Consider the following 16,543-nt stretch of genomic DNA (forward strand, 5'->3'; position numbering starts at 1 on the left):
TTTCAAGGCTCACAGGAGTCTGAGAAAGGACGCTGGTAGAAATTTTGAGTAACTTTCGATCTGCATCCATCAGATAAAGACAATATGACATGTGCTCGCCTTATAAATCATTGCTAGATGAAATGGAGAAGACGGTAGGCCGGAGGACGGCGAAACAAACTGAACTTATTTCACAATAAAAATAGTCTTTTGTTACGAAATTGTTTAATATTAATGACGGGTTTCACCCTTTTGTTCATCATCAGATTATGTAAAAGTTGCTGGACTAGTAACCCGTTCGTCGTAAAGCCATATAAAATGGAAAATGGAAGCAACAGTAACTAGATATCCATTCCATACGGCTTAATGACTGGTGCCTTACATATCCAGCTACCTTTACATAACCTGAAGGTGTCCCAAAAGGGTGAAACGCATCACTAATATTAAACAATTTCGCAACCAAGATTGTTATTGTTAAAAAATGAACTTAGTAACTGTGTGGACTACGTCTGACAAGACCGCAAATTTATTCGAGAGTTAATTAGCTATTTCGAGATATCTAGCAAAGGAGGTGGATGAAACACTTAAAATCGTCACGAGATATGGCTCGCTTCGTAGCGGGGCTCAGACGTTATCACAAACTCTGCTGAGATTCCAACTGAAGCAAGATAACAAATGTCAGCCTAACGCTGTTGCTGCTGCTTCTACTACTACGTACTACTACTACTACAACTGGAACTACAATTACCACCCCTTACAACGAAAGAATCACTACGCACACTGTGATTAGGAGTAGTTCCTATGCAGGTTCCTTAAAGGAAAAATGCTGATATTCTCTGACTTAGACTTCTGATCAGGCAGGTGATATTTATGGAAATGTGTGAACCACTCGCCTTTCCTTATTTCAGTGAAAATTAGCAGGATACGCTAGTTCTCAGCGGTGTGGAAGACAGGTGCATTCCAGTTTCACTACAAAAATATCTAGCAAAGCCCTGAGTTAGAAGTATTGGAATATAACTGAGGAATGATTGCTGATTTCTTTCTGTACACTAAATTATGTTATGCAGATAACTTACATTTGTGGTATGACGTAAAAGAGCACAGCTTCCACTGTCGTATATAAACATGCGATACATATAAAAAAATAGACTAGTGTTTTCTCATCATTTAAAAATCACCTGTAGAAGACGTGATTACTGCATAAGCAAGATGGTAATAAAACATCAGCTGCTCACAGGATCTGCGGAAAAGTGCATACTGCTAAAACCACTGTAGTTGAGTAGGTTAACATATTTGTAACGCTCTATCATCTACGCTTTACCGCTTCATGTTACTGTAAGACTCCTTTCTATTGAGTGTGAATTGTTCGTAACTCAATTGTCTGTTGTTTCAGGTGAGTTGGTGGCACAGTTCCATGAACAGCACGGAGTACCAAGCATTCTGTTCAACGTACGGATAACCATTGCAGGTATTTCGATATCAGAGCGCTTTGTTGTTTTATTACGAAATTCGACTACCACGGTCTGTAACGGAGCTTATTCAGATAGGAAATTTCACTGCATGTGCTCTTACTTTTGCACAATCGTACAAACCTGCTAGAAATGCTGTTTGTGTTCGGTAATTTACACAAACTTCCGCATTTCATAAACTATTATGCAATATAAATTGTATTGCAAGCTACCAGCGTTTGATTATTGAGATCTGTGGATTGTAGATGTCGTGATCTCGAGTTACCACGGTGGAGTGGTTTACATAAGCATTGTTCAGATAAATGTTAGTTCGGGTAGATGATGAATTCAGACAGTGCCTCGGCACATCGTTAACAACTGTCATGTGCAAAGTATTTAAAAGCGGAATAGGAGTTTGATATTTACTTGTTCTATCTGGCGGGTTACTTTAGTTGTAAGTCACATGACAGAGTTATCTTCGACATAAATCACGAAGACGCAGGATCGAAATTTCGCCAAAAGGCAATGAGACTATAACTTTTCAGTTAGCAGTCTAGTTGCGCCAGGTAGATACACGAATACATCACACATTTACAACACATCCTAAATATTAACACAGTTTTCATTTTAATTAAAAATATCCTTGAATAATTATTATTGGGATCAATGACTCAAGTATTGTTTTAAATGAGCATAAAGTATTTTTGGAATCCAACTACAATTATTGATTGATCGAAAGGCAATTTATGTGCCTCACATAATTCTTTACTCGTTGAACAACAGAAAGAGTGGGAACTGTGAAATCGTCATCACTTTGTGTAGTATTATTCATAGCGCAGCGAGCAAAAGAGAAGGGCTACAAAGATTTTAAATTTAGCGCCTATAGTGTGTCTGGATTCTTAAGCGATCACAGACCAAGATCACAAACATCGCATATCACAGACACTACACATGTTATACTACAATCCCTCCGTCAATTCTGTTTACCCATGAGAATACATTACAATTCTCTCCGTCAGTTTCACTTTACTTTATAGCGATTTACTTATTTAGCAAGTAACTTCTAACTGATAAGAGATTAAACCCCAACTCCGCTGTGCGTTTCAGGAGGAATGGGTGTTAACAGTACGTTTCTTGCTGCACTAGTTATATTATAGAAACGTTGTTTTAAATGCAGTTAAAGTTGATTCGGATTTTGTGTACTCAGAGATATGAATTGTGGAGTTATGTTCGTCGTTAAGTTTTGCACACAAGTGTATGACACATCACATATATAACAACTACATTTGACATTCAGTTACGAAGTATCTGGAGTTGCTTGTAAATCGTCCAGCCCCAAACATCCCTCAACTAGGGCTCCCTGATTAAACTATTTGTAAATCATACAGCGTATATCCAACTAGAGACGTATGTGATGAACACCATTGAAATCCATTTGCTTAACACTGACCTATTTCGTTATCTGTATTAGATATAATTTTTTGACGTAGATTTTTATACCAGAACTGGGAGTAGATTGTCATAACACGTTATATAATTACTACGGTAACCAAGTCTCCTGGAAAAATCTAAAAAAAGAAAAGAAAAAGGTCGCAAAAACCTCCAAACCATCTGTGTTCCAACAAAAATCTAGACAGAAAAAATGGAAAGCCGTCATTTTTTCTGACTCACATTAGTTCAAAAATTGCTCTAAGCACTATGGGACTTGACATCTGACGTCATCATTCCCTTAGACTTAGATCTAAGTAAACCTAACTAACCTAAGGACATCACACGCATCCATGCTCGAGGCAGGATTCAAACCTGCGACCGTAGCAGCCGCGTGGTTCCGGACTGAAGCACCTCGAACCGCTCGGCCACCGCAGCCGGTGACTCATACTAGTGCATTGTGCTGTAATATTAGAAAGCACTCTACAGTACAGAATACACGGTATCGTCGCTGCTAAAACACGTGTTATGATATAAATTACCAGATTACAATATGTTGTCAGGTAATTTTTATTTGCAGAATAAGTCATTTACTGCAGTAACATGTAACATTGCATTATGTACGTGACTTAGTACTTAATGATATGATACTATTTTATTGTTATACCTACGTACAGTGCTTGATTAGTGACGTCGAACTGGTACCTCTGGAAAAAACAAAAAAAAGAACAAAAAAAGATCAGAATCGCAGATTTTGAGATATGACAAGATAGAATTTTGGCTGCACTTGAAGTGATGTGTAACAATTATGATAGTCAACCTTTAAAATCTCCAGGAAAGCGTTTAAAATAACGTTTTAAGAAGTATGACTTTAAAAACACTCCCTGGAACGTCACAGTAAGGAACTTGTCTTTTTCACAAATCAGGCACTGCGTATATGTTCAAATGGTTCAAATGGCTCTGAGCACTATGGGACTCAACTGCTGTGGTCATTAGTCCCCTAGAACTAAGAACTACTTAAACCTAACTAACCTAAGGACATCACTCACATCCATGCCCGAGGCAGGATTCGAACCTGCGACCGTAGCAATCGCACGGTTCCGGACTGCGCGCCTAGAACCGCGAGACCACCGCGGCCGGCTGCGTATATGTATTTGTCTCTTCCTTCAAAGAATTGTACCTTCTTTTCATTCATTATGTCGAGGTCTGACGCTTGATTAAATGGTGTTGAAACTAGTTACACTGGAATGAATACTTTAGCAGCTTTGTGGTGATATACATAAGCATCAGAAAAGTACTACATTGAACCCAGGTAAAAGAATCATAACAGTTAAAATTTATCGTGTTTGCTTTGTAGCAATCTTCAATTTGATGTTGAAAAATGATGACGAGACATCAAAAAACTAGTCTTCACGAAAATTCATACAGTGTATGCATCAAACTAGACCCACAAGTCACAAATTTTTGTACACGTGTATCAGGAAAGCTGAGATGTACAGTAACTGAGCTCTGATTTGCATGTTAGTATGGGGAGAAATGGCCCCCTGTCGACACCATGTTCTGCGGCAGGTAATGGCGCTCTGACACAGAGGCGAGTTGTCGCGCAGCGGTAGCTTGTTATCTGGTAGCCGTGTTACACAAGGGCGCGCGCGAACGAGGCCGCCCAGCTGTTCGGTCAGGGTAATGAGGCCGTACCAGTGCAAACGGCCCAGCCGGGCGCCCGCGGATCGCGTCCGTAGCTGCCACAAGGCCGCCAAAGTGCCAGAGGCGCTCTCCCATTTGGGGCGCCGGTGTCTGGTCCGCCGTCGGCTGTTACAACACCAGACCGACACAGCCTCAGCGGTGTGCACGAGCCGCCGGGGCGCCACCGACCACATAGGCCGAATACCACGAAATCCTTCCAGTATGATGTGATGGAACGGGAAATAGGATCGCTATGAAAGACATGTTATAGACAGAGTTAAACGGAGCTTCCGAACACTTGTGAGGAGAGGGGGGGGGGGGGGGATAAGGTGCGAAGGCGAAAATTATTTCGAAATACCTGAGATCTTTCTGGTAAGTGGCAACTAAACGACTGTTCACTCACGTCGGTGTGTAGGATTTATATGGCTGGAGACGTGTCGTCAGATTTTTGGAAACTATCATCCGTACAACCCCGAAGGTAGAAAGAGCAGGGAAGTACAAGGGCTACTGCAAAATCAGCTTCACAGATCATCTATAAAACTTTCTGACAGCTTTTAATATATAGAAGAGTGGTAAGGAAAACTGAAGATCTGTTGCATGACAGTCAGCTTGCCTTTAGGGACGGAAGAGGCAGCAAAGAGGCCCTCTCACGTTGCAACTGATGGCAAAGCAGAACAAAAAGGCACGTTCACAGGATTTGTCAGCCTAGGAGAAGTTTTCATCAGTGGAAAATGTTGCAAGACTTTTAAAATTCTCACTAAAATGGCTTTAAGCTTTAGGGAAAGACAGATAACACGTATACAATGCCAGCTGAGTGCACAGCGTTGCCCGGGTATGTATTCAAATAATGCAGCCCTGTTCGTCAGTTCCTCCTTCCCCCTTTTGTTCGTTTCCTCCTTCGTCCATTTCCTCAGTCCGTTGCCTCCTTACCCCTCTGTCCATCTACTCCTTTCTATTCTCTCTGTTCATCTCCTCACCCCCTCTTACTGTCCATCTCACACCCTCTGTTCATTTCCTCCTCTCTCTGTCTCTGTACACCCCTCTCCCTATCCCTGTTCATTTCCTCATCCCCCTCCCTCCACCGGCCGCTGTGGTAGAGCGGTTCTAGGCGCTTCAGTATGGAACCACGCGGCTGCTACGGTCGCAGGTTCGAATCCTGCCTCGGGAATGGATGTGTGTGCTGTCCTTAAGTTAGGTATAAGTAGTTCTAAGTTACAGGGGGCTGATGACCTCAGATGTCAAGTCCCATAGTGCTTACATCCATTTGAATCATATTGAACCCTCCTTCTGTCTGTGTCCATATCCTTTGGTTACTGTCTGCGAAATTTCTTGCGAATAGTGTTACTATTAAAAAGTAATACATTAAAACATCATGCATGCTGCAGCTTTTTTCACACGCATCTCAGTGTTTGTCTTCATATGTCTTGAAATTTGCGTCGCACAACGATGTAGGTACATTCTGCGGCGTATGTGAATGCTGTCCGCAAAATGTATTAGGAACAGAGTTACTAGCAGAGGAGTAATAAATTTGAACGTCATGTACAATGCGGCAATTTTTCACGCGTCTCGTTGTTTATGACTATGACAGGTACATGGTTCTTACATCCACAGCGATTGCCGCCTGACAGTGAGAGATGTGTGTGCCAAATTTTGTACACAGTGGTTTAGGACGAGATGTGGAACAACATACACAAATACATACATCCATTCTTCATGATATGCATGATGTACGAAACCCGATAGGCAACATTAAGAATGAAAGACCAAGAATGAAACGCTCGGAGTAGGAGTAGTATAAAACAAGGATGTAGACTTTCGCTTCATACATTTCAATCTATAAAAGGAAGGAAATAATACAAAGATACACGGATGGGATAAAAATACAGGATGTTAATCATTAGATTAGCTGTTGACACAGCTATCCTCAGTGAAAGTCCGCAAGCATTCCAGGAATTGTTGAATGGTTTGAAAAATCTCATAATTACAGAATATGGATTCACAGTAAAGCTAAGAAAGATGAAATTAGAAATGAGATTAGCGATAAATTTAACGTCAAAATGGTTATCACGAAGTAGACGAAACGAAATAAAATGCTACCGTGGAAACAGTAAAACGCATGGTGGACGAAGCAAAAAGACGTAAAAAATTAGACCAGCAATGGCAAACAGGGCATTCATGATCAAAATAAGTCTACTGGTGTCAAACATAGCTCTTAATTTGAGGAAGAAGTTTGAGTGAAAGTGCGTCTGCAGCTCACCACTTCTTTTAAATTTGTGGTAAGGTCCTATGGGACCAAACAACTGTCATCGGCCCCTAGGCTTACACACACACACACACACACACACACACACACACACACAGAGGGAGGACGCGAATCTCCGACGGGGGCAGCCACTCGAACCGTGGCAAGACCCCATAGACCGCGCGGCTACCCCGCGCGGCTACCCCGCGCGGCTGGTCACCATTGTGTGGAAGTGTGTCGTGGACAGTGAGAAAACCGTAAAACAAGACGACAAGACGATCGAAGCATTTGGGATGTGGTGATCCTTCGATGCTGTTAACTGAGTTGGGAGATAAGAAATGAGCAGGCTGTCTGCTTAGAAAATAACACTAGCTGGGAGAAGAATCATAAGAATTTTGGCAAGACATCGGGGAATATCTTTCATGGTACTTGACGGAAACGCCAAGAGCAAGAACTATTGGCGAAGTTGAAAAATGTTCAAATGTGCGCGAAATCTTATGGGACTTAACTGCTAAGGTCATCAGTCCCTAAGCTTACACACTACTTAACCTAAATTATCCTAAGGACAAACACACACACACACACACACACACACACACACACACACACACACACACACACACACACACACACCCATGCCCTAGGGAGGATTCGAACCTCCGCCGGGACCAGCCGCACAGTCCATGACTGCAGCGCCCTAGACTGCTCGGCTAATCCCGCACGGCTATGGGCGAAGATAGAGACTGAAATATACCGAACAAATGATCCAGAGCAGTGGTGGTCAAACTGTAACCCATGGACCGGATGCGGCCCGAATCAAATTTTTGTGCGGCCGGCGGTTCTCAGCCGTATTTTTTAGTGGTAGCAACAAACAGCCGAATATAGAAACGGCGACTAACGTAAAGAGCTTCCTAAAAGTGTAGTTTTTCTGCTCAGTAACAAACAAAAATACTGACAGTGCAGTAACATTTTAAGATGAGCTTAATTTTAATTGACTTTTGTGAATTCGGTCGTGAGCTAATTAAAAGTGGCCGCTTACCTCATGGGCGGAGGGGGTAAGTAGAGCGGGCGGTGCGGGGGTGTGCGAGGACTAATGCTTGATTGTTTTCCTTCCACTACTGACAACTCACTGGCGATCGCGGCTCGTGCCGATCAGCTGCTGTTTTATAAATTTTAACACGGAAGCATCATGGATTCGTGTATTCCCATTATAAGGACGATCATCTGCAAATGCGATGCGTATATGCAGCTGTGAATGTGGCAATAAATTAAGGCTATTGTAATAAAAGGGGCGATAAAAAAAGTTTCCGTTCGAAGGCCGTACAGTCCATAATCGGTATGCCAAGCAGGCAAAATCGCCGTGAGCACTGAGGCAATCATTGACGTCGTGCCAGGTTGAAGGCAGCCGTTTGATAAAACACCGTGTCCTGGTGCGTGAAGAAGTCCGTAACTGCCTGCTGCACACCTCGTCCGACTGGAGTAGTCGAACCTTCAAGGCCTTATTTAAGGGGCCGAAGGCGAGAAGCTCGTATAGCGAGAGATCACGACTCTATAGGGAGAGGGGGGGGGGGGTCGAGTCTCTCTCACTTGGCGTAACTTCTCCGTTTATGACATTTGAGATATGGGGACGTACGTTACCGTGAAGCAGCAGCACCTACTGTCGCACCATTCGACTACCAGTGTTGGTCCTTCGGTAGCCAAGAAAAGAATACCAGCACGCTGGTCGTGTTTTGACGCACTTGGCAATAACGTCGCCATAGTTTACGTTTCCGCATTAACCGCACTTACGTTGGAAAAACACGAATGCCACCCTTTCCTACTTGTCGGTGCTTATTCAAGGAGTTTCCGTAAAAGAGCGCAAAAACGTAACCGGACATAGAGAATGCTCCATTGAACAATTTCAGGTATGTAACCTGGAGTCGGATAAGCCACCTTAAGGAGATACGGAAGTAAACTTGTCTGATGAATTGTCTAGCGCTACTGTTTTCCAGCTTTTTTTTTTTTACAACTAACATGCGTACAAGTTTATGCTAACTGTGCTGCTTATTTACATGTATAAGTCTGACGAGCCTGACTACTAGGAAATCATTATGCATGTTTTGTTTACTTGACCTGCCCATGAGGTGGCTCTGTTATATCGTACTTACTTTGTCCCACGCCGGAATGTGCTAGGAATCAACGACAGACCCATTCATTACTCAGTGCTATTCAGAGTACAGTACAGTACAGTACAATACGACGGAGGAGTACTGGTACCAGTTTCGCAAAAATATGTTCAAATGTGTGTGAAATCTTATGCGACTTAACTGCTAAGGTCATCAGTCCCTAAGCTAACACACCACTTAAGCTAAATTATCCCAAGAACACACACACACACACACACACACACACACACACACACACACACACACACACACACACACACACGAGGGAGGACTCGAACCTCAGCCGAGAATTTTTTTTTTTTTTTTTTAATCTCATGTTGTTCGCTTTTGGTCGTTGCTTCTGCTCGGGGCGGACGTCGTAAGACATCCGTTGAAGTTCGTTATTGGTCGATTAACTCAGTTTTTTTTATTGCAGAGGGCAGCTAACACTCTGACCGAACACGCTGAGCTACCGTGCCGGCGACCGCTCGGCTAATCGCGCGCGGCCCAGTTTCGCAGAACTCACTGACATGCACCTTGTGTATGGGGAAGTATGTTGGTATGGTCTCGCTGCCAGAAGGCTGTGCATGGAACGCTTTCTTAAAAGGCACCATCCGCCACGGCGAGTGTTTATTTCTCTCTATCGACGAATGCGGGAGACTGCTTCAGAGGAAAGACGAAACGAGGGACCTGGCAACATCGGGACCACACCGGGGATATTTGTCAGGGTGCTACAGAATCTTGTACGCCGATATCATACTTGCATTGAGGTTGATGGCCGCCAGTTTCAGCACGATTTGTAAGATAGAGTACAAATGGTTCGTTCATTGTGTCAGTGATGGTATTTGCAGTTAACTAATTTAAATAAAAATGTACACAGTAATGTATTTCATTCCTATTATCTCCTTAAGCTGGCTTTTCCGACCCCAGACTCCCTACCTCAAATTATTCAGTGGAGTATCCTCTATGTCGTGCCGAATTTTTGTACCTTCTTACGAAAGCTGTCAGTGTATTGCTATCTTAGTCATGGTACGTTGCATATACTCTGCAGCAACGGCCTCAAACGGAAACGTTTTGATCAAAATGGCTCTGAGCACTATGGGACTTAACATCTAAGGTCATCAGTCCCGTAACTAACCTAAAGACATCACACACATCCACGCCCGAGGCAGAATTCGAACCTGCGACCCTAGCAGTCGCGCGGTTCCAGACTGAAGCGCCTAGAACTGCTCGGCCACCACGGTCGACGAAACGTTTTGATCGTCCCTCACACAACACAGCGAGTAAACAAGGAATGACGTGCATAATGCATTTAAAGGTAAGTACAATTACTGTTATTAATCAGTTAATCACTGAGTCTCACAGACAATACAACATCACTTCATCAGACTTTTTTTTAGTGTCACAATTTTGGTGTCTGTGAGTGTGGCATCAATTTGAAAGAGAGAAAAGTAGACACGAAGTGTTCTAATGGTACTGACATTTAACGATCAGTACTTAAGGGGTTGGGTTGTTTAGGGGGAAGAGACCAGACAGCGAAGTCATCGGTCTCATCGGATTAGGGAAGGATGTCGGCCGTACCCTTACCAAGGAACCACCCCGGCATTTGGCTGGAGCGATTTAGGGAAATCAAGGAAAACCTAAATCAGAATGGTCGGACGCGGGATTGAACCGTCGTCCTCCCGAATAGTACTTGAGGGCCGGCGGCCACTAGAGTATCGGGACAGATAACATACTAAATTATGTAGGTTACCAATTGAGGGTCGGTACATATGCGGCCCTAGGCGGCACTCTACAATGTCAGTATTAGTTCTTAAGCTAAAATGTTTTTACGACCACTGATCCAAAACGTTTGGTTTCACTGCTGCTCTGAGTTGATTAGGGTGGCACATCGGGGCGCATCCAGCCAGTCAGGAGACAGATGAATTATAAAAAAAAGTTTACCGACCATCATCTTTCCACCCACAGCATTCGCGAACGGAACAGGAAAGGGGGCAGAGATAGTGGTACTCGCGACTTTTATGCCCTTTCGTACACACACACTCTATCTCGATGCTCCATTTACTTAGCTCTCGACATACTTCGGTTGTAGTAGTCTTGCTCGGTAACGAAACTAACAGTGATTCGGCGTTTGCAGATACTCAGCAGAGACAAGCCGTTTGCTCATAGCGCTTCGGCAATCGCAGGCGAAATGTTTACGCAAGCCTAACCCAAACACAGGCGCCGCGAAATTCGCTGACACGGGCCAGACTGCTCAGCGCTACGAGGGGGGCGGTCCCGGCGCGGGCCTTCCTCGCAGGCTGCTCCTGGCGGAGTTGTTTGCCCGCAGAAATAGAAACAGGACTCGCCAAGGAGTGAGAGTTTCGACATCGGCATTCGGCCGAACCGGCGCGCGCGGTCCGGGGACGCAGTTATTTGGGAGCGGCAGCCCTCCAGCCCCAGGCGACCACTGGAGGGCAGGGAGGGGGGCGGGGGTAACGACCCCCCCCTCTTTTCTCCCCTGCAGAGGGAGAGGAAGACGGAGGCGGAAGCGCCGAGATAGGATCCCGCCCTTAGATTTCTCTTGGATCATCAGGACGCGCTGTCGCTTCTCCACGACTGCAGGCTTCAGAAAGCTCCTCCCCCCCCCCTCCCCAGCCCCCCCCCCTCTCTCTCTCTCTTACTCTCTCTCTCTCTTACAGTGTGTACAAGTAGAAACAATGTTCGTTCACTATATCGAGAGTTTTAAGACTTCTCTAGGCTACACTAGACTACCATAAATAGCAGCGCTACCTGTGTGTTGCATACCTATCGGGCGCTACCACATACCGATCGCTTTGTTTCCTACGTTCCCCTAGAAACCGGAAGTGGTGGACTGTCAGGACACTTGAGTGAGGTTATACAAAATGCTGCATAATCTATGTAACATTTGTGTTCTACATAGTTATCCTCTTGTCTGTTACTTAAATATAAACTGTATTTATAGTAAATTTCAAATTGGCAATGTTTAACTCAAGTTTCATCTGAAAACTGTTGATTTGTAACGTGAAACAGAAGGATGTTGTAGTAAAACCTAAGAAAAATACAGACTTGTCACATACTGCTGGAAAACGCAATTTCCCCAAAAAAGATAAAAAACAAAAACATTTCTAACATTTCTTCAGTACTTTGAGCTTGTATAAAAAAAATCTTTGTTATTCATGAGCAACTTTGAAACTTAACATGAACTCTTGCCTTTAATCATGATAGAGGAATGTCCTATTGAGTACAAATTAGCAACAATGACTATATAGATTTTTTATGTTAACATATGTAAACAGTACTTGCATCAAAAGTAATTGCTTTGATTACATAAAAGCGCAGCAGTTACGCAATCAACTAATTTTTATTTCCTATAAAATGCAGTTTATATTTTGTAAGGATATAAAATACACACTAGATGAACTCTGAAAGACGGGCCGTTCTAGTTTGTGCGAAACGAACAAACAAAAAGCAAAACGAAGTCACCAGCTACCAATTTCTCTCTCCCTCGTTCATTTTTGTTACTTTACAAACCAGTGCTATCAACACTATTGGGAATCCTACCATTTACTACGTCACTTATGTATTGTATCAAACCAACCGTACTGTATTTTTGTTAGTGCATCGCTCTAACTATACCCAATGTGGATGGCTGACTGCAACTGTGATTTAAATTGGCGATTTATGTGGGTATCATATAAAAGCAGTTACTTTTTTTTAAATTTTGATTCATTGATTTCTTTAGCAGCTCATTGCCAAAGTGCCAGACTACAAATCCGATCCCCGATCGGTCCTAGGATTTTCACCTGTCAGTTATTCCTACTTTAGCACGGGGTGAACTTTGTCGATGTGAAAAATGTAGAGTTGGTCCGTAGTTTAGAGTCCACTTTGAACTGTAGATCCTCCGTATAACTGGCTGGATAAGTATGTTCAATGGTACACACACCACCTCCAACAGGACCATGCATAGCAAAGCACTGTGGTGTTCAAAATCAGTCTTAAGATTTATGACTGCTTTACTTTCCATCAACTAGTTTCCAGACCACTGTAGGCCCATCAGACAGAGAACTTACTCCATCATTCTCTCTTTCTCTGGACGATGTGCAGCTCGGCGCTAAGATCGTGGTGGTAGAACGGAATTTAACTGCCGGTAAGTAAAAGTTTATGAAACGAAAAGATTATTACGTTTTAGGGTAATTACGTTACACTATGTCGTTGTATCCACGATACATTCATTCTCTGTCGGTCTAATACGGTCGTGGGACATCGGCTGGTAAATAAACTTTACCAACAGCCGTATACTTTAGGTTATTTAATTTTATTTCGAATGCTACCAGTTTCGGCAATTCATTTTGCCATCTGCAGGCCGAAAAAAGCGTATGGGGCCTAAAGATTGGAAAATGAATTGCCGAAACTGGTAGCGTTCGAAATAAAATAAAATTAAATTAAATAACCTAAAGTATGCGGCTGTTGGTAAAGTTTATTGAATTGAGAAACATATTCATTCTGTCGACGTAAATTTTGCAGGCTATACACATACATACAGAGTATGTAGCTGCTCTTGCTGATGCACTCATTCACAGTCCGTATACACTGACCCTAAGTACAAAGAATATGAGTAAGAACTTTTTCTTCTAAAATTTCCAAGGTATCCTGACACCAAACTAGTTTTTAAAATAAGACAGTGCTGAGATATATTCATCCTTCTGCGTCAGTTCTCTTATTCATGCAACAACTGTATCACTCGGTTCACTCATGAATGTTTTGCTCCTTAATATTTATGTTGCCATGATGAAGAAGAAAAGCTGTCACATATGACACTAACTCTTTCTCTCTTCAGCTATATAGTGAATATTTCGCTCAATTTGTTTATCTTCTGTGGAACTTTTTCATCCATATTACTTTACATTATCAAGGTACGAACACACCTGCAGAATGCAAAGTGTATTATTTGGAATTTTCTTATTATTTGTACTTACGTTCAGTGTTTACCTACTGTGAGTTGAGTTTGATATTAAGTATAGCTAAATAATATGTATGTATATCTAATAATGTGCATTATCAGAATGAATTTGTCATGACAATCACGTCACGCTTCAGTGTAATTATCTTAAAACATAACAATCATTTCGTTTCATGAACTTGCCATTACCAGTAGCTAAATTTCCGTTATTTCCGCCATCTCAACGCCCTTGGCGTCTAGCAGCACATGGTCAAGCTAATGTTGCTGTAATATACCCATCTGACGACGAGCCTGAGGTAGCTTGCAAGCTAGTTAATGAAACAGAAAGTAAGTCGTGTCAAAATTCAGAAAAAGCGATTGGGTGCATACTGTACCCACGTAAATAACCAAGATCGACGTGCCTGGAAGTGATAGAAACGCTCATTTGGAGAAAAACGCTTCACACACACACATGCAGTCTTGATTTATACTGAGGTAAAGTCTGTTGTTTTTGGATGCAGAACCACTTCAGCAAAGGATAAACGTAGGTCTGATGATTAATTCTAGTAAAATGAAAGTAATGCACAGTCAGTACGCCGATAGTAAAATACATTTCTAGCAGTTAAATTTGCAACAACATGTACTACAGAAAATAACGAAATGTTACTTGTTGTGCGAATACAGTAAAGTTGAAAATAACTGACTAAATTTAGTGATTTGGAGGTATACAGGGTGTGAAATTTACTACACAGTGCTGACACGTCTGGCAGAAATAACGGCTCCAACGTAGCTGGGCATACAGTCGAACTGAGCTTGGATGGCAGATAAGAATACGTCGTTGCATGATACACAGCTAACAAAGCAACAGTTGCAATTTGCAGAAAGTAAGACTATGTTAAGCGAAATGTCTATGACATACAGTGTCTTGTGTTGCAAATTTAACTGCCAGAAGTGAATTTTACTATCGGCGTACTGACTGTACAATACTTTAATTTTGCTAGAATTAATCATTAGACCTATGTTCATCCTGAAGTGCCTACAGATGGACCAATTGGCACATGAAAGGAATAGGAAACAAAAATTACTGATGATGCCTAATACGAATAGGTGAAACATGTTCTTTCTGAAAACCAAATAAATTCAATTGCAAAAGACAGAATATGATTTTTTCTATCTACAAGATGAATGTAATCATCAGTGTTTCCTTTTCATGTTTTTAATTTGAAACGCATGAAACATAGATTGTTTCATGGTGAAATACGTTTTTACAATTTTTTTAAGACTCTGTTCCTGACATTAATAACCTGTTCTGTTTCGTCACACAGCTTGCCATCAGTAGCATGACCACCTTGTTCCGAAATCTGATTTTGAACTTAAATGTCATTCGTGTAATTAAACAGAGAATTTGCGACAGTGATGTGACTATTCGGTGAGCCTTTAGAAAGGATAATACTAAAACATTCCTTCGTCTCTGGGCTTCGGGGTGGTTATCAAATTTCTCACACACGTCAGTGACCATATTTAAAGTAGTAACAGCGATGTGCGGGGCGTTGGACAAACTGTGCGACATATCGCTCCGTTGATTAACTAGAAAGTGATGGTCGTGGCTCATCTGGAATAACTCCCAGCACGACTGCACTCCAGGAATTTCTCTTAGTGAGGATTGTCAGCCCACTTTGGCTCGCGAGACAGCGTTAAAATTATCACTACTCCAACATAAGTAATAAATGCCCTTAGCAATAGCAATCTCACAACTTTTTAAAAGCCTCTAAAGTCCAGCTACTGGAACAGAAAACGCAAACTTGCTAACCGTCAGTACACTGCGTCCCACTGGTTCCTTCCAACTTAGGCCGACAGTCCTCTTAAAGATAAAAAGAGGATAAGAGTTCAAAACCAACAGTAAAATTTCTCAACAACACAATTAAATTTCGCAAGGAGAAAAATGAAGTTTATTGGCTTCATTTAGAGTTCACCAAGTCCGTCTCTTCCATAAAAATACCACTGCTTGCTAACTAATGACCCCACAAGCCGATACAGGTCTTTTCGTGTCAACAGCGCGGCTAGTTTTAAACTACAGCTTGCTTTGATGAATTGCTCAGAAATCCACACACCTGTAACTAAAATAAAAATTCTAGTAAGTTTTTCGTACTATAATCGAAGAAATACTGTATGGATCACCGGAGATCAGCCATCGTCTGAGCTCGGAAATCGGCACCTTTGCTCAGAGATAGCACGACTCTGAAAATTTTCCTGACGTGTTTTGTAAAAAAAGAAAGAAAGCTCACAGATTTTTTTTTCCATTTCCCCTCATCGTATTAAGTCGTGTTCGAGAGGTGACTCTCACCTTGGAGTCAGCTGATGCAGATTTTCTTGTACAAATTTGAAAAATTAATATTCCTTCAGAATTTATGTCTTGGAAGACAAGTCAAAAGTTAAAGTTGGACGATGGGGTCAATTGGATAACTATGACCTGTTTATTGTGTGTCAGTATAAACCTCAAGACTTCTGAAGTCCCTGTTTGAGGTATTTATCTACAGCAATGAAAGTAAAGAAGCCTTTCAGTGAGCTGTAGTATCTGGTAGCGTGAGTTCTTGCTTATCTTAATACCTGATGAACTGAAGAGAGCAGATGACAGTTTTGTGTCACTGTCCCCCACTTGTACGTCATGAGAGATGGT

The 16,543-nt window shown here is 42.2% G+C and overlaps 1 protein-coding gene across 2 annotated transcripts in view; it reads left to right on the plus strand.

Moving 5' to 3' along the window:
* The window catches only part of LOC126354517 (putative polypeptide N-acetylgalactosaminyltransferase 9), a 1,011,821-nt gene that overhangs the window by 505,201 nt on the left and 490,077 nt on the right, over positions 1 to 16,543 (plus strand). The gene's annotated exons all lie outside the window — the stretch shown is intronic.

The sequence above is a fragment of the Schistocerca gregaria genome, chromosome 3, assembly GCF_023897955.1.
Source record: "Schistocerca gregaria isolate iqSchGreg1 chromosome 3, iqSchGreg1.2, whole genome shotgun sequence".
In the NCBI taxonomy this organism is placed as follows: domain Eukaryota; kingdom Metazoa; phylum Arthropoda; class Insecta; order Orthoptera; family Acrididae; genus Schistocerca; species Schistocerca gregaria.